The following is a 19,067-nucleotide window of genomic DNA, read 5'->3' as shown; positions in this document are numbered from 1 at the left end:
CCCCCACCATCCTTTATCCCTGGGGTGGGATGTCGGCCTGGGTGATGGAGACTGAGACAGGCCCCTGAACAATAAGTGTCAAGAGACTCCAAGTTTCCAGATGGAACAGCCTCTTGGAAGCCTTTTCCTGAGACGTGTTCACGCCTCACCTGCAACCCGTTTGGTTTTCAGCCTTGATTCCCCTTGGCCTCCCAACAAGAAGGACCTCATTTCTTGTGGCCTCTCATGCGGACTCCTCCAAACATCCCCCTCCCCCCTTCCCCCAAATCCTCTGTATGGGGCCTAATTCACTTTGGGGTCTAGAAACATCCATGCATCTCCTCTGCCCTCTTGGCCTGTGTGTCCTAACAGAGGAAGGACCCACAATCCTGCTTTGGTCTGATTGCCTCTGGAGCTACAGGGGAACTAACGTCCTAAAGTCACAGGACAGAGATTCAGCCCATAGCCTCACCCACAGGAAAGGAGCAGATGCGGGACCAGCATTCCAACTCCCAGGCTCCTGACCAGGTGTTGAACGCCACCCCCGCCCAGTGCCCAGCAGGAGCTTTAGCATAGTAGGTGCTTCTAGACGCATGTTGAAGCAATGGGAGTCACCCCTTACTTAGCCTTAGAAACATCTCATCATCGGATGTTCAGAAACCTGACTTGGTTCTAAGACCTCCTGGAATTTCTTGGAGATGAAAATATCTGGGGAATTCCTGGAGATTGGCAAGACTGGGTGCAAGGGTGAAAAATGTCCTTCATAATACATGGGGTGCGTCAGTGGCCCTGGGTCCTCTCTGCAGGAGGGGAGAGCCCTGGTAAAATCAGTCCTAGGCTTTCTGTTGACTCCTGGTCAATATTTCCATATCTTGCTCCGCCTCAGGAGAGGGGGGCCTGGTGGGCCGGACCCACCGAGACGGCTCACAAGGGGGCAACTCTGGGAATGAAGCACTCTGAGGGCAGGGGAGTGGGGGGAGGGGTTGGGTGGTTTTCTCCAGATGTGTGTCAGTTACATGTGTGTTGTGCGGGTCCAGCTGTGTTTCCATCCCTGGCTAATAAAGCTACAGAAACACAAATGGTTTGAGTCTAATTTGGGCCCTTCTTTGGGCTTAGAACACAACAGCAAGAACAGAGAAGTTTTTTTGCGGCTGAAGTATTTACTTGCCTGGCCCCCAAGAAGATGAAGCTGAGAAGCCCAAATTTTGGTAAGACTGTGAGGTCGCTCCGTCTTGGCCACAGGATGAGTTAGGGCCACCATGGACAGATGCAATGATACGGATGCATAAATGCAAGCCCAGGGGTCAAAGGTCAGGCTGCCAGGACCAAGTGCGCATGGCCGGGTGAGGGTCTGGGCTGTGGCCGGAAGGTTGCATCATGAGTGTGGCAGTGAGGGAAGCCAGTGTGTGTGGAGCGTGGAGAGGCCTGCCGTGTGCCCTCAGCGACATCCTCCTTCCTGCCCATGGGGAGGCCATGAGCACCCCATGAAGGCCCCGGCGGGCTTGCTCTAGAGCCCCAGGAAATCGCTCTTTTTGCTTGTCCCTTCCAAGCCCTGTATTCTCTCCGGAGGTGCAAAACCCATAAAAACTCAAGCTGGCCCTAGGGCTGGGTTTTGCCAGGCAAAAATCTCTAACCTCAGGAGTTTACATCTAGGGAGGTAGCAAGAAAAGAAACACAAATAGCTGAGTGCCATTAAGTGGAGGAAGTGAGGGCCAGGGAATAAAGGGGATAGGGACTTGCTTCAGCAGGATAACTGTCACCTCTCAACGGAGGTGACATTTGAGCTGAGACTGGAGGATGACACCGAGCTGCGGGTAAGCAGGGGAGCAAGCTTCTGGGTACTGGGAACTGCTGTGCAAAGGCCTGGAAGTAGGGGAGCACAGGCAGCACAGGCAGGACCAAAAGCCCTGGATGGGTGTGTGTAGAGGGAATAGACGAGGAGGAGGCCTGTTTTCCTGTAGCCCTACTACGCCCATCTTGAAGCATGTTGTCCCTCTCCACTCCCCCTCTCCAGGGGCTCACTCAGGGGTGGGCAGGAGAGGGTAGAGCATGCCCGGGCACTCTGCCCGCCCAGCAGAGTTCCTGGACAAAGCAATATGGCGCAGTGAAAAGGCCACGTGCCTCGGAGTCAGATGACCCAACGCTGAACTGACACTTCTCAGCTGTGCACTTAACCTCTCTGAGTCTCAGTTTCCTCCTCTGTAAAATGGGCATGATAATTGTGCCTGCCTCACAGAGCTTGAGTGGGGTTTAAGTGAGGTGCCTAGTAGCACAGTGCCTGGTATGTAGTAAGTGCTTGATAAAAGATCACTGTTGTTATATAACACCCCCTGGACCATCCCCAAATGATGGCTCTGCATATATATACTCCTGATTTCTGCATTCAAATAGGGGACAAAGACCCTTTGAGACCCAGAGGTCAGATTTGGGAGGAAGGGAAGGGAAGGGAAGGCTGTCCTGGCAACTCTCAGGTCATATCCTTCTGGGCTCAGTTGCATAAGGTTGACCCAGGAGGAGGCTCCTGCCCAGAGAGGAGTGAGAGCCTGTCTTTCTCGTAGAGATTTACAACTTGGGCGGCACTGGGCCCGCCTGACTCATACTTTATTCAGAATTAGGAATAAGTAACTGCAGGAGGTTGCCCAACCCTGTGGTCTCCTGCCCCTTCCCCGGCAGCCCTGGAGGGTGGGAGTGTCAGGTGGGATTGCTGGGGCTCCAGGGTAGGGTGGCCGGAAAGGAATTCTGGATGACTGGACCGAGTCAATGGAACTGTCATTTCCTGTAGGGTCAATGTCATCCACATCTCCTACAGCGGAATGATGGTGAGTGTGAGCTGTGTGCTGGGCGTGTACCAGAGACACTTTACACGCATCATCTCAGTTGCTCTTCATGACAGGCTAATAGGTAGTTGCAATTATTAGCCTCACTATATAGACAAGGAAACCGAGGCACAGAGAGATGAAGGAAACTGCCCGGGTCACAGAGCTATGAAGTGGGGGAGGCAGGTCTGAGCCTGGACAGGTGACCTCCATAGCCTGGGTTCTCAACCAGCCACTCCAGTGGTTCTCAAATTAGAATCACCTGGAAGGCTCTTAAAAACTAGCAGAAAAAAAAAAGAAAGAAAAGGGAATTCCCTGGCGATCCAGTGGTTAGGGCTCCGCGCTTTCACTGCCAAGGGCCCGGGGTTCAATCCCTACCCAGGGAACTAAGATCCCACAGGCATGACCAAAAAACAAAACAAAACAAAACAAAAATCCCACCTCAAAAAAAATGAAAACCTAGCAGAGTCCTCCTCCCCCTTGGAGATCCTGTCTGGATGTTGGGATGTTGTGAAAAGCTGCCCAGTGATTGTGCCTTGTGGCCAGCGTGGAGCAACAGCGACCCCTGCCATATTGTCCTCCTAAGCATCTCTGCCCCGCCCCTGCCCCGATACCCCTCCCCCAGTCTGGAATCAGCAGTTTCAGGGGGTCATGGTTCCCCTTTTGTGGCAGCCACTCAGGCTGTGGTGGCACCTTCAACAACCAGACAGTTCCTGCTACAGTCAAATTTTTTTGCTGGGCCAGAGGTTCTTAAACAGAGTGCACACAAGATTTCCTGGAAGAGTCATTAAAAATACAGATTCCTGGGCCCCCAACCCCTCCAACCAGGCCTCCAGAGGCCAGATCCCTGGGCCTGGGCAACTGTATATTGTAAAGCTTCCCAGATGGTTCTGATGCACACCTGGGTTGAAACCCCAACTCTTTCCTATTCATCCTGGCAAAAACTCCTGGATACAAAGTGAACGTTTATCAAGAGGGTGTCTTTGAACACATTGTGGTATATTTCACACCTTGGACTGTTACACTGTCATTTAACAAGAACCAGTAGGAAGTATCCCAACTGACTTGGAGAAATTTCCACAAAGTATCGAGTAAGAAAGACAAGACACAGAATAGTTTGTGCATTATGACGTCAGCGTGGTCACTGTGACCTCAGAGCCATGCCCCCCCCCGCCCCCGTGTGTGTATGTGTGTGTGTGTATCGATTGATGATTATACGATCATGGAAAAAAACATGGACCGGTCCACCCCAGATATTAGCATGGGTGTGGCACGGAGCAGGAAGAAGCCAAGCAGACAGGCAATGGCTTAAAAAAAAAAAAAAAAAAAAAAGCTTAAAAGTAGGGTGCGTTTTGGCCACACATGTGATTTACTTATTTTAATTACATTGGTGTGTATATGTATAAAAGCTTTTTATAAAAAAATAAAAATGAGCTGTGTTTTGGGCCAAAGACCGTGGCAACCCTCGGAAATCAAAGTCCAGGTCGAAGTCCTGGAGAGAGTATAAAGGACGAGGTAGCCCTTGTCACAGTACAGACCACAGGGAGCCTTTTCCTCCATGGAGGCCGCAGTGACCCAGCACCAAGTGATACTCGGATCAGGAAGGAAATAAATGGGACATGGGGCTGGAAGCCACAGGGGATCTACCTTCAACAAGAGGTCAGGGAGGCCTTCTGAGGAGGTGGCATCTCAGACTGGGTTGGAAGGCTGGGAAGGAGCCAGGTGGAGAGAGGAGACCGTGCCAAAGCCCTGAGTGGGGACTGGCCTGACATGTTCTAAAAGCTGGCCAAAGGCCTCTAGCGGGGGAGCGTAGGGAATGAGGAGAGTGGCGTGGGTGATGGTAGAAGAGAAGGCAGGTCCCCGTCTCTGGGGTCTGGTAGGCCACAGTGATGAGCTTGGCTGTCACTCCGATGCAGTGGGGACCCCTCTAAGCAGGGTCTACGTTGTTTTAAAGATTGCTCTAGACGTGGAACAGTTTAGTGTGAGATTTGGGGGTAAGGAATGGGATGGGAGCAAAGACACAGGTCAGAGGGCTGCACGTTAGTTCAGCCAGAGAAGTGACCCTGTTCAACTCTCCATTTGTGTGAAAACAGGAAGCAGCAGGCTTGCTGATGGACAGGAGGTGGGAATGGGGAGAGGCGGGGTCAGCTGCCAGGTTTCCAGACTTATTACTTATTGATTTTTTATGAAGTAGATCAAGGGTACAAAAAAGTTTTTATGATGTTTCTGAATGATTTAAAGGATAATTAGGAAGTGAAAAGGCTGTGTACTCAGCACTGATTTCCTTAAGAAAGAGAACATTCCAAACCCCTCCGCAGTCCTGTGGGTGAGCCTTCGCACGCCTCTCCCACACCCAGGGGTCTCGCTAATCTGAATTTTGTGTTTATCATGACTTTGCTTCTCTCTATAATTTTACCACCTATCTCAGTATCTCTGAACGACCTACTCTTGCATTTTGCCTGTTTTTAGAATTTATATGCATAGAACAATATTTGTTGTGTTATTCTGTGACTTGCTTTTTTCACTCACCTCTGTGTTGGTGGGATTCATTCATGTTGCTGGCCACCATAATCCATTCCTTTTCACTGCTGTGTAGTATTCCATTTTGTGAATGAGATTCATTTATACCTCTTTCTGTCACAGTGTCTTGGGTTCTTCCTACACTTGCTGTAACAATGTGGCTCTCACCGTTCTTGGAGACGTTTCCTGGTGTACACATTCACGAGTCTCTAGAACACATTCTTAGAAGGTGTTTAGCTTTATTAACTGGGAGAATGGTGATGCTGTGGAGGAAAAAGGGATAGGAGCCGTTTGGGAGGAAGTAAGCATTCAGGGAGGCCAGCTGCTCTAACAAATAGACTATAAAATGTGTAATGGCTCAGACACTGCCTGTGTTTATCTCCTGCCCAGGCCAACAGTCTAAGGTGGTTCAGGTCTGAATGGTAAGTACGTGTGTTGGGGTGGAGTGGGGGAGCTCTGCTCCACACCGTCCCTCAGGGACCCAGGCTGATGGAGGTTCTGGTGGCTTCACTCTGGGCATTGACCTTGAGCCCCCAGAAAAGAGAAGAGAGAGGGTGGAGAAAGCACACCAGTATCTGAACCACCTCAGGCCGGAAGGGCCCCACATCACTTCCGTTTACAGTCCAACAGGGAGAACTCAGTGGCCACGTGTGGATGCAGGGGACTCTGGGAAATGTAGTCGTTGGCTGGGCAGCCACCTCCAGAGTCGGGTCCACGTTATAGATGATGGGGAAGGAATTCCTCGTTGATCCCTAGACACCCCGAACCCAGAGGAGAAGGACACTGGGCCAGGAGAAAAACCTCGTTCATGGCGAGAAGCTTGCCCGGGCCCATCCTTCAGTTTTCGGCCCAAGTCTCATTTCTATTCACTTCATGTCCTACCCTTAGGGATGCAGAGCCAGGCTTCTTCTCACAGTGGTGGCCAGACAGCACAGACCCACCCCTGTAGGTTCCTCTCTGATCCCTCACCCCATCCCGGGCCCATTCACGTTGTGGTTCTGGGTCTCGCTCGCTGAGCAAGAGGAACTGTAAGCAGGGTTTCCTGGAGAGAGATTAATGAGTCAAGGGTTTCTGCAAGGGAAGCTGACAAAGGGCCTCAGGAAGGGCCTGGGGACTGGTGAAAGCGTGTTGGGAAGTGTTTCTTTCTGCCTTTTCTGCTTCCCTATTTGTGGCCGTGGAGCAATTGGTGTGCCAACACAGAAGTAGGTTGAGATTTATCTGCGAAACTGTCCCTGCCATTGCTCATGAGGAAGAGCTCTGCAGATAGGAAGGAAACAGGAGTGGACTTTCAAACATATTTTCATTTAATCCAGTGAATATTTGTTGAGCACATACTATGTACCCAGGCAATAAGTGACAGTGACTGTAGCACAGTTCAGAGCCTGGGCTCCGGGGCCGGGCTGCCAGGGTGTGCATCCTAGCTTTGCCACCACCAGCTGTGTGACCTCGGGCTGATTGCTTAACCTCTCTGAACTTTACTTTGCTCATTGGTAGAATGGGGATAGTGACAGTACCCATCTCAGGGCGGTGTTGTGAGCAGTGTGACAGATCCGGGTAGGTGATTGGCATAGGGCCTGGCACTCAGCGAACTGCAGCTAAGTGACAGGGAGAAAGTAACTTGAAGTAACTTACCCGAGTAAGCTAAAATAACAGGTATGTTTGGCTCCAAAGCCTCGTTTTTTCTGCACTGCCGCCTAAGGAGTCTCTTGCCTGCTTTTTTCCTTTTTTTAAAATTTTCTTTTTTTATTGGAGTATAGTTGTTTTACAATGTTCTGTTAGTTTCTGCTGTACAACGAAGTGAATCAGCTATGTGTGTACATATATCCCCTCCCTCTTGGACCTCCCTCCCACTCCCCCGCCCATGCCACCCATCTAGGTCACCACAGAGCACTGAGCTGAGTTCCTTGTGCTATACAACAGATTCCCACTAGCTATCTATTTTACACATGGTAGTGCATATATGTCAATCCTAATCTCCCAATCCGTCCTACCCTCTCCTTACCCCCGCCATGTCCACATGTCCATTCCCTACGTCTGCATCTCTCTTCCTGCCCTGAAAATAGGTTCATTTCTACCATTTTTCTAGATTCCACATATATGCATTAAGATACGATATTTGTTTTTCTCTTTCTGACTTACTTCACTCTGTATGACAGTCTCTAGATCCATCCACGTCTCTACAAATGATCCGATTTCGTTCCTTTTTATGGCTGAGTAATATTCCATTGTATATATGTACCACATCTTCTTTATCCATTCATATGTCGATTGATGACATTTGGATTGTTTCCACATCTTGGCTATTGTAGATAGTGCTGCAATGAAGATTCGGGTACATGTGTCTTTTTGAATTATGGTTTTCTCAGGGTATATGCCCTGTAGTGGGATTGCTGGGTCATATGGTAGTTTTATTTTTAGTTTTTTAATAAACGTCCATACTGTTCTCCATAGTGGCTGTATAAATTTACATTCCCACCAACAATCTTGCCTGCTTTTTTCTGATGATAAATATTTTTTTAAGATAAGCCGGACAAGGACTTTCCCGGTGGTCCAGTGGTAAAGAATCCGCCTTCCAATGCAGGGGACACGGGTTCGATCCCTGGTCAGGGAACTGAGATCCCACATGCTGCAGGGCAACAAAGTCCACGCGTTGCAGCTACTGAGATCGCGCTCCTCAGCGAGAGAGCACGTGTGCCGCATACTACAGAGCCCATGCGCTCTGGAGCCTGTGCACCACAACCAGAGAGAGAAAACCCACGTGCCACAACTAGAGAGAAGCCCGCGCACTGCAGTGAAAGATCCTGCGTGCCCCAGTGAAGATCCCGAGTGCGGCAACTAAGAACCCACGCAGCCAAAAAAAAAAAAAAAAAAAAGAGAGAGAAGCCGGACACATAAGAAGTCAGGTGACAGCAAAGCCTTCATTAAGACCACAAGTGTAAGCACTTGCTGCCCACTGGGGGTGGACAGTGGTGTCTCCCGTTTGCCCACTGCGATGTGTCAGTGGCCACTCCCTTACGATCTGAAGCTGAAACAAACATTGGGCACGTTTTCATGAGGCTCAGGGTGGGAGAGGGGCTGGACTCTATTCCCCCAAGTCCGTCCCATCAGTTCTGGGCACCTGTCCTGGGTCTCCTGGTTGGGTAGCAAGGATTTGGGATGGTTGCTGACAGGATGTCAGGGCGCAGGAGTCCCCCTTGGAGTTCCTAGAAAGGAACGCATGCTTGGAAAGCCGAGGGTGAGCGCTGTCGGTGTGGGTGCTCATCTGACGTGTGTGTCATGAGCCAGTGGATGCAAACGAAGCGCGATTGATAACTCCCTGAAGCAGAGCTTATTTGAAGGGTTTAAGGCCAGCAGTAAAGTTAGTTCCATAGTTTCTTTTTTGAACCTGTCTTGGGTCTTTAAATGAGTCTCAGCATCTTGAGAAACAGCATCTCAGTGTTAATTATAACAACTGGAACATCTTAATTACCTTAATCGCAGAAATTATAGCTGTCCTGGGCAGTTTCCAGGGCTCGGGCGAGCAGGGACCTGAGCAGGGCTAGGCAGGGAATCATTCAGAAAGGAGTTTTCATGTGAGTAACATGACCGAAGAGGCTCCTGGACAGCTCAGTCATTATACTTACTTATTCTCTCTTTTTTTTTTTTTTTTTTTTTTTTTGCGGTATGTGGGCCTCTCACTGTTGTGGCCTCTCCCGTTGCGGAGCACAGGCTCCGGACGCACAGGCTCAGCGGCCATGGCTCACAGGCTTAGCTGCTCTGCGGCACGTGGGATCTTCCCGGACTGGGGCACGAACCCATGTCCCCTGCATCGGCAGGCGGATTCTCAACCACTGCACCACCAAGGAAGCCCCTTCTTCTCTATTTTTAATTTTTTATTTCCTTGACACATTTCTCAAGGGACTCCAGGCCACTTATAATAAGGAAATATTCAACAAGCAGGTGACTAAAAAGTAGAGAAACATAAAGACATCAAAGCAGGAAAAATCTCGGACCTAAAGGCCACGGGAAAGGACAAACATATCTATGACCATGAGGATCGAACTAGCACCTGTGGTTAAGCTCAGAGTTAGGATCTGAGCTTCCCAGCAGCCCATGCAAGAAGGGAACCAGAGTTAGGCATCTGATTCTCATTACTGGAAGGAAGGCAACATGCCAAATGATTCCTGCCACACACAGACCTTTGTAAAAGGGTGTGGAGGAGTCAGGGTCCTCGACGACCTTGTAGCAGCAAAAACCTGATGAGAGACCACCTGGGGCAGGGCCTCTGCTTACTCATCTGTAGAATGTGAGGACTGCTTGCTTTTTGGGTTCTCTGAGGACTAGGCCAGCCCCTGGCAGGCCGTAAGCACCCAACCAAAATTCATTTCTTTACTTTCTATTCCCACTCACTCCCCACAGGATTAGTGCCTTACTATAGTTATTGGTTCCTTATTATCTAGCTATTTAATCCTCATGCCTACTTTATATGGGCACAATTATCCCTATTATGTGTCCAGCTCAGTGGTAGATTCTGGAGATATAGCAGTGAATGAGCAGATGTGGACCCTGCCTTTAGGGAGCTCACAGATCAGCAAAGAAGCCAGGCAAACAGACAATGGCAACCTGGCAGGGTAAGTACGATTATAAGGACATAATAATACTTATTATTATAAGTATTATTTTTATTTATTAATTAATACTTATTATTATAAGGGCATAATAATACTTACCCTGGCAGGGTAAGTACGATTATAAGGGCATAATAATAATAATCGGCATATAATAATAATAAGTATAATGGCTTCCATTTTTTAGCCCTTAATCTGAGCTGGGTACTATACATGACAAGAACAGCATGAGAAAGGAAACCTATAGACACAGCAATGAACCCAGAAACAAAAATATTCTAAGTAAAACGCTTAGCAAACTGCATTCGAAAAGGATACAATATCAGATTATACAATACCAGGTTAAATTAAATGGATCCCAGGAATGCAAGCTTCATCTCAGAAAATCAGTTCAATAGATTAACAGGTCAAAGAAAAAAAATTACGGAATTTTCTCCATAAATCAGAAAATAACAGTTGATAAAACTTCCATTTATGATTTTAAAATAAAAAACTAAGAATAGGGCTTCCCTGGTGGCGCAGTGGTTGGGAGTCCGCCTGCCGATGCAGGGGACATGGGTTCGTGCTCCGGTCCGGGAAGATCCCACGTGCCGCGGAGCGGCTGGGCCCATGAGCCATAGCTGCTGAGCCTGCACGTCCGGAGACTGTGCTCTGCAACGGGAGAGGCCACAGCAGTGAGAGGCCTGCGTACCCCCCCCAAAAAAAAAAAAAAAAAAAACTAAGAATAGAAAGGAACTTCTTTCACCTGATAAAGAATATCTATCATGGTGGATCTCAAAGGGCATCAGCATTGCCAAGGAACTTGTCCAAAATGAAAACCCTCAGGGTTCACCAAGACCTACTGAATCTGAAACTCTGGGGTTTGGGGTAGGGGAGTAGTCTATTTCAATAAGCTCTCCAGGTAACGCTAGTGCTGGTAGAGTTTGACAACCAAGAAACCCACATCAAAAACTATACTTAATGATGGAATATTGAAAGCATTCCTTCTAGGATCAGAATAAGACAAGAGTGTCCGCTATCATCACTTTTATTCAGCACTGAACAAAGAAAGTTCATGTAGTAGGTAAGGCAAGAAAAAGAAATAAAAGTTTTAAGGATCAGAAAAGAATGATTATATATGTAGAAATCCAAAAGAATCTACAAGCTACAAGAATCAATAAGAGGGTTTTGCAAGGCTATCATTATAAAACCAATACAAAAGTCAATTGTATTTCTATATACCAACAGCAAATAGAAAAAAATTTAAAATTTAAATATATCACTTATAATAGCAATAAAAAAGAAAAACAAAATAAAACACCAAAGAGCAAATCTAACAAAAGATGTGTAAAACCTTTATGGAGTATACTATACAACTGTACTGAAAAACATTAGAGAAGATCTAAATTCATGGAGAGAGTTACCATGTTTATAAATTCAAAGCTTAATATTGAAAAAAATGCCAATTCTCCCCAAGATCTGTAAATTAATGCAAACCCAATTAGAATAGCTACAGTGTGTGTGTGTGTAGAACTTATAAGCTGATTATAAAATGTATATAGAAGTATTAAGAACCAAGAATAGCTAAGTCACTCCTGAAGATGACAAGGTGTGAAAACTTGCTCTACCAGCTGTTGACTTATTATAAAGCCATAGTAAATCAAGCAATGTAGAATTTATGCAGAGATAGACCATTTACACAGAACAGAGGGCCAGACATTTTATTATTGCATGGTAGAAGTTTTTTATAAACCCTATATACTGATCTGTCACCACTTACATGTATTACAGGTATATTTTCTCCCAGGCTGTGGCTTTTCTTTTTACTCTCTTAATCTGTCTTTTAGTCAATAGCAGTTCTTCACTTTAGTGTAACTAAGTTTATCCTTCCTTTCCTTTATCATTTTGTTCTTTGTGGACCAGTATCTAGGATGTATAAAGCACTCCTACCATTCAGTAAAAAACAGAAAAAGAAAAAGCGAAACAAACTGCTAGAAAAATAGGATAAAACTATGAAGAGGGCCTTCACAAAACAAAAAACACAGATTTCCAATAAACAGATGAAAAAGATATTCAACCTCATTAGTAATCAGGAAACTATGAAGGAAAGCCATAGTGGTATAATAGTACATGCTTACCAGATGGGCAAAAATAAATAAATACATAAAATAAAACTGTTAGTGAGGATACGGAACAACAGAACCCTCGTATATAAATTGCTGATGGGGATAAAACTGGTACAACCACTTTGAAAAATAGTTACTACCCCGCACGTTAAAAATGCCCTCACCCTACGCCAGAAACTTGACTCCCTAGGTATATACCTAGAGAAACTCTTGCACTGGTACCTGAAGAGACATGAATATTCATAGCAGCATTTGTCAAATTATCCCCAAACTGGAAACAATGCCCATCTCCAGTAGGATGGATAACTCAATTGTTGTATAGTCATATGGTGGAATATTAGAAAGCAATGAAGATGAACCATTTACGGCTCACGCATCAACATGGACGCATCTCACAAACACCACGTTAAGGGAAGGAAGCAAGTCACAGAGGAATAAAGTGTGCTTCCATTTACGTAAAGACCAAAAGCAGGCAAAACTAAACAATAAAGTAAAAACCATAAAGAAAAGCAACAGACTGATGATGGCAAAAGTTCGCATCATTGTTTGCTCTGCACCTGGGGGAAGGAGTGAGGGAGGTGTCCTCAAACAGTTTCAAAGGTGCTGAAGGCTTTCTATTCCTCAACCCGGGTGGTGTTTCCACGGTGTTCACTTTGTTGTTATTCCTTAAAATGATTGCATGTTACAGGCTCCTCCAAATGCACGATACATTGTGCAGTTTGAAGAAGTGCACACGGATATAAAGGCAACCACGGAAAGCGTGCATGAATGGCTCAAGTTCATCAACACGGCTCACACTGGCCGGAACAAGAGCAGACCCCGCCTCCAGTGGCAGATGACGGATTTGCCAACCCTCGGGAAGGGCTTCTGGGGGTGGGCTGCAAGCAGGCCAGCTGCTCCAAAGCTCAGGGAACAGGAGGGCGTCCACAGACGGGTGGCCAGACTACAATGTCATCTCTGAGCCCCCTTTCCCCGGAAGAGTCCCTGAGCGCGTGTAGAGGGCAGCTGTGTCATTAAAGCCCTTACCATCTCCGGGTCGGGGCGGGTGCGGGGAGTGGTGGTGGGGAGAGAGGAAGAAAGGGTCCCTGGAGATGGAGATCGTCAAGCAGAATCCCCAGGGGTCTGTGAACCCATCAAACTGTGGGCAAAATATTCCATATGCATTTTTCAGGGGAAATGTGTCCCCAGCTGTGCCCTGCCCCTTGAAGGGCTGAGGACACGGCTCCTGTAACAGAAGCTGTCGGTGGCCCCCTACCCCGTCCCTCTTCAGTTCATGGAGGTCCAGCCCGCGAGTGCCAGCACCTGCACTCTGCTTGAGGTTTTCTCTGGCCACCAGAGCCCGCCCATCATAGTGCAGGGAACTAACGCCCCCCAGGAGCAGCCCTTAACCAACGACTGATGGGACCGGGTGTATTAATACCCTGGCTCCGCTGCTCCTGGAAGGGCTCGCTCTGGAGCCTGAGCTCCGCACCACTTCCCAGGGCTGCCCGGTGGGTTAAGCTCCAGTTGCCCGCAGGTAGTGACCAGCTCACTAATATGCCTTCACTGATTCTTCCCTCCCTGTCTCACTTTCCCACTCCCTCCCAGTGTATCCGGCGCCTCCCAAATAAACGACTTACACTCAGATCCTTGTCTTAGAGTCTCCCCTGGGGTAACCCAAACTAAGAAACCCCGAGAAGATGAAGAACGCTCACAGGGAGTCAGGAAGAGAGACTCCCATCTTGGTTCTGCACCCACTTGACCATGACCCTAGGCCAGTTACAGCTCTTCCCCAAGCCTCACTTTCCCCATCCGCAAGGGAAGGAAAGCTAAGGGCATCTATATTGCTTCCTTTAAATGCTCAAAAGGGTAAGTGACCATATGCGTTAAAAACACCCATCCTATTTTCAAAATGACAAAATTGTGATGATGGAGAACAGATAGTTGTTGCCAGGGGTTTGGAAAGGTTGAGGGGTAGGTGGGTGGGTGTGACTATAAAGAGATAGCACCAAGGGATATCTTTGCAGTGAAGGAATAGTCTGTATCTTGACTGTGGTGATAGCTAGAGTAATCTACACGTGTCATAAAATGATGTTAAATACACACACATTGTGCTCATGTCAATTTCCTGGTTTTGACATTGTGACTATCAAGATGTGACTATTGGGGCAAACTTGTTTAAGGGTAAATGAATGGGGCTTCTCTGTACTATCTTTGCAACTTCCTGTGAATCTATTTCAAAATAAAAAGTTTAAAAAAGTAAAAAAAAAAAAAGGAGAACACCTGTCTTAAATACTGGATGGTGTCACATACATGTGGAATCCAAACAACAGAAAAAAGTCCATTGCATAGAAATGGAAAATAGAATGGTGGTTGCCAGAGATTGGGGGAGTGGAAAATAGGATGATTTAGGTCAAAAGGTACAAATTTTCAGTTATAAGGAGAATAAGTTCTGAGGATCTAATATACAGCATGGTGACTATAGTCAATAATACAGTATTGCATACTTAAAAGTTTCTGAGAGTCGATTGTAAGCGTTCTTACCACATACACACACACAAGAGTTAACAAACGTTAACTGTGTTGGGTGACGGATGTGTTAATTATCTTGATCTTGGTAATCATTCTACAATGTATATGCATATCACATCCTCATGTTGTGCACTTTAAGTGTATACAATTATATTTGTCAATTACTGCTCAACAAAGCTGTTTTAAAAGATAAGGAGAAAAAAGGAACAGCTGTCCTAAACTATGTGTTCTGTGATGGTTAAATTTACGTGTCAACTTGGCTAGGCCATGACACCCAGATATCTGGTCAAACTTCAGTCCAGATGTTGCTGTGCAGGTATTTTTAGATGAGATTAACATTTAAATCAGTGGACTTTCAAGTAAAGCAGATCACCCTGCATAATGTGGGTGGGCCCCATCTAATCAGTTGAAGGCCTTAGGAGAAAAAAGACTGACATCCTCCAAGGAAGGGGGAATTCTTCTAGCGGACTGCCTTCAAACTCAACCCACAACATCAGCTCTTCCTTGGGGTTCTCTCCAGCCTGTACTGCAGATTTGGGGCTCACCAGCCTCCACAATCATGCGAGCTGATTCCTTAAGATCTCTCTCTCTCTCTCATGTGCACACAGTGTATATATATATATATTTTTTTTGAGAGAGAGAGAATATCCTGTTGTTTCTGTATCTTTGACTTTTGCTTCATGTCCCTTGAAGGCAAGGACCCTTCTATCTTCTGTGTCCCTAATAACTAACACAACACCAGGCGCAGAGGTGTGCTCAGCAGATGTCTGTGAATGAATCTAAGTCAGCAGACCAGTGTGTCTGGGGTCTTTTATTTTCCCTCCTAATTGGCCAGTAAAGCCTTGTGGTTAAGGCTTTGCCATTGCTCGATCTGGGTTTAGGTCCTGATTTCTTTTACCACTAGTGTGTGCTCTTGTTCAAGTCCTTCAACCTCTCTGAGCCTCAGTTTATTTGCCTACACAACGAGGGTGATAACCCCTTCCTCCGGGGGTTGATATGAGGATCACGTGAGTTGGTGTGTGTCAAGGACTTCACCTGGCGCCTGCCTGGAGCCCGGGACCTGCTAGTTGATGCTATTGGTTGGAAGCACAGGACTGGAGCATTCTCTGCACAAAGGCAGTTAAGAAGACGTATATTGGGATACCATACTTGAAAGCAGGATATCCCAGAAAAATCGAGGCTTTTTCCCTGGATTCCTTAAGACTTGGGAAGGGGACTTGGCACATAGTGAATGCCCAGTAATTGCATGAAAGGATGGTGCACAGGTAGTATAATGCAGCCACTGGAGGCCCTGCTCAGTGAAAAACAGGACGAGAGCCCTAAACGTGAGGACAGTGGCAGCCCCAGGTCTCATCATCCTGCATCATGGCTTCTGAGCCCTGGACTTTATAGGACAAAGAGGCATGTTAATGTTATACTCACAGGGCCGTTGAGTGGCAGCTGAAGATGTCCGGGCAGCCCTCCTTAGTAAGAGGGATGCACAGTGAGGTCTGGAGCACCCAGGAAGAAGAGTGCTAGAGAAGGCAGCCACCAGACAGGCATGCGCTACCTAGACCTCGGCAACACCATTCTCCAGCCCTGCCTGTCAGCCTCCCAGCTGGGTGTAAATCCACTGAGCAAACAAATCCCGGAAAAGATCGTCACCCAAGCCTGGCTGAGAAGAATGTGAGGCGTCAGTGTTATTTTAAACCAGCGCTTGGTTCAAGTTTGTATGGCAGGGCTTCCCTGGTGGCGCAGTGGTTAGGAGTCTGCCTGCCAATGCGGGGGGACACGGGTTCAGATCCCTCGTCAGGGAAGATCTCACATGCCACGGAGCAACTAAGCCTGTGCTCCACAATTACTGAGCCTGCACTCTAGGGCCCTTGTGCCACAACTACTGAGCCCCCGTGCTGCAACTGCTGAAACCCACGTGCCTAGAGCCCGTGCTCCACAACAAGAGAAGCCACCGCAATGAGAAGCCCGTGCACCGCAAAGAAGAGTAGCCCCCGCTCGCCGCAACTAGAGAAAACCCACGTGCAGCAACGAAGACCCTTGACCCAGTCAAGAATACATAAATAAAAATAAATAAATTTATATTTAAAAAAAGTTTGTATGGCAGTGTTATTTTAACGTAGCTCCAGGTTCAAACTTCTAGTTGCTGCTGGAGAGATGCAATCATAGTCTAATCAGAAAAAACAAAGCGATGAATTTGTGAGGTGATGAATTGCCTGCAGGGCTCCAGCTCCTGGCTCTGGTCCTTTCCCTTCCTAATATCCTTCCTGATCAAAATTGCTCTAAAACAACGAGAACATGGGTGGCAGATTGGATGGCAAACATCTGGAACATTTTTCAGTCTCATTAAGAACTAAACACAAAATACCACAATCGAAATAGCAGAAATGAAAACAAAAACAAAAGTTGCTGGGAAGGCCAGGATGAAGTGAGCAGTTGCGTGAATTGCTTATATAGATGTGATTTTATATAATCCTTTGGAGAGCAGTTTCACATATTAGGAATTCTACGTCCAGGAAAATAGACAAGGAAGTAACCCTATTCAGAGACAAATGTTTATTTGGAATTCATAATAACAGAAAATGAGAATAATGCTTGGTCAAAATGTGAAAGCATTTGGGAATGGGTAGGAAAATTGTGGTACCTCCATTTGATGCATTATGTGAAACTTGCAAGGTCTTTACGGTAATATGATAAATACCTTTTTGTTAGGTGAAAAAATCTGGCTACGAAAGGAAGTGACCTGTGAAATGGCAAAATGCCAAATGGGTAAGTGGGAGTGGTTGTAGCAATCATTACCTATGGAAATGGTTTAAATTGGGCACGATTTGCTTTGAATACATTTTTTAAATGTATGAAAAAAGAGGGAAAAATCAGATTTATATGTACAAGATAGAAAGTTGCCTGAGACCTACAAAGTGAAAAAGGTTGAGCAACAGTAGGTTTGGCATAATCTCATCATCTATAATGCTCTAGAAGAAATTCTAGAAGGATCCACACTTAATTGGTAACAGAAGTTACCAGTGGGGAGTGAAATGAGGGGGTGTGGGTGAGGAGGAGTTTCTCTTTCTATTTAAAAAATATTACCTTTGGTATAAGAACTGGAAATTTTAAAAAACAAATAAATAACGCTATATAAGAACAGAAAAGGATCCATAAGATACGAAATTTAAAATTCTATATATGAAAAAAATGGAAGGAAATAAAATTATTTGCTAGAAGTGACTGATGGAATCAGGGAATATTTTTATATGTTTCCTCCAACTAGCCTTTTCCCCCCCAAACTTGTTATTATCAGCCACTTGTAGTAAGAAAGGGGAAATGTCCCATGAATTTTTTAAACGGAGACTATGGAACTCGGTAATCCTGCCATGTGAAATACGGTAGGACATCTTGGGGGTATCCATCAGCAGGATACACAGCTCCAACCCTGGAGGCATTCTGAGTTTCTTCCAGGAGCTACAGAGAGAACCTTGACTATGGGGGTGGGGGAAGTGAACATTTTAAACTCTCAAATAATGACCTGGTTGCTTTCCCCAAAGATGAGAAGAATTGATCCTTTGAATGAGTCCCTGCCAAGGTGGGGAAGCCTCCTCCCCACAAAGAGGGAAGCAGATCGGGCCCTTCTTCTCCACCATCCAGACCAGATACTTGATTGCTGCCAGCACCCAGCAAGCCCCTCTTACATGTCTGCTGCATGCCCCTTACATCAAACCGTCCAGTGCTGCAGGAAAAATGGCTCGAGCACTGAGCCTGCCTGGTTCCAAATCCCTGTTCAAATCCCTGGCAGTGCCAGACAAGTGCTTCAGCTCTGCATTATCCAGCTGGATGTAATGTAAATAACTATAAACCAGAAAGGAAGAGAATGAAAGAACGTGGAATTCAACGAGGCAGCAAAGCAATTAGTTGAAAAAAATTAGCCTCAGTCCCACAGAGGGTTCCAGATTCAGAGGAAATGAAAGAATTACCTTGAAGGTATAACTTGAAAGTGGATAAACTGTCACCCCCCCAAATGACATGGACTTGGAGTCCCCTGTTGTCATAGTGACTAAAAACCATGGGCTCTGTGGTTCTTCTATGGCAAGGAGAGAATCATTTTATGTCTCATGGCCCTGCCCCCAAAACACATCTGGTTGATATTTTCTTGAGATAGTAAAACTGTTCCTATATTTTACAGGAGGCCAGCGGGGGAGTCAGGACTTTCATGACTACCCAGTGGCAATGAGGTTACCCATTTACACACACAGTGCTAGTGGAGACCGTATGGAGAGTAATAACAAGGTATCCTTATGCCTTCCAGCCAGGATGGTATCAGCTGAGGTCAGAATTCCCACCATCATCCTCCACTACAAGAGATATACTTAAGTCTACTGTAGATAAATCAAAATGAAATCCGCAAAAATATTCAGGTAACCCTCAAGAAGGCAGGAAAAAGAAAACAGAAACAAACAAATAATAAAATGACAAATTTAAGCTCTAATATATCAATAATTACATTAAATATAATTTGTCTAAATGCACCAATAAAAAGACAGAGA

The sequence above is a fragment of the Lagenorhynchus albirostris genome, chromosome 2 (genome assembly GCF_949774975.1).
Source record: "Lagenorhynchus albirostris chromosome 2, mLagAlb1.1, whole genome shotgun sequence".
Lineage (NCBI taxonomy): Eukaryota > Metazoa > Chordata > Mammalia > Artiodactyla > Delphinidae > Lagenorhynchus > Lagenorhynchus albirostris.
Note: the sequence above shows the minus strand (reverse complement) of the source record.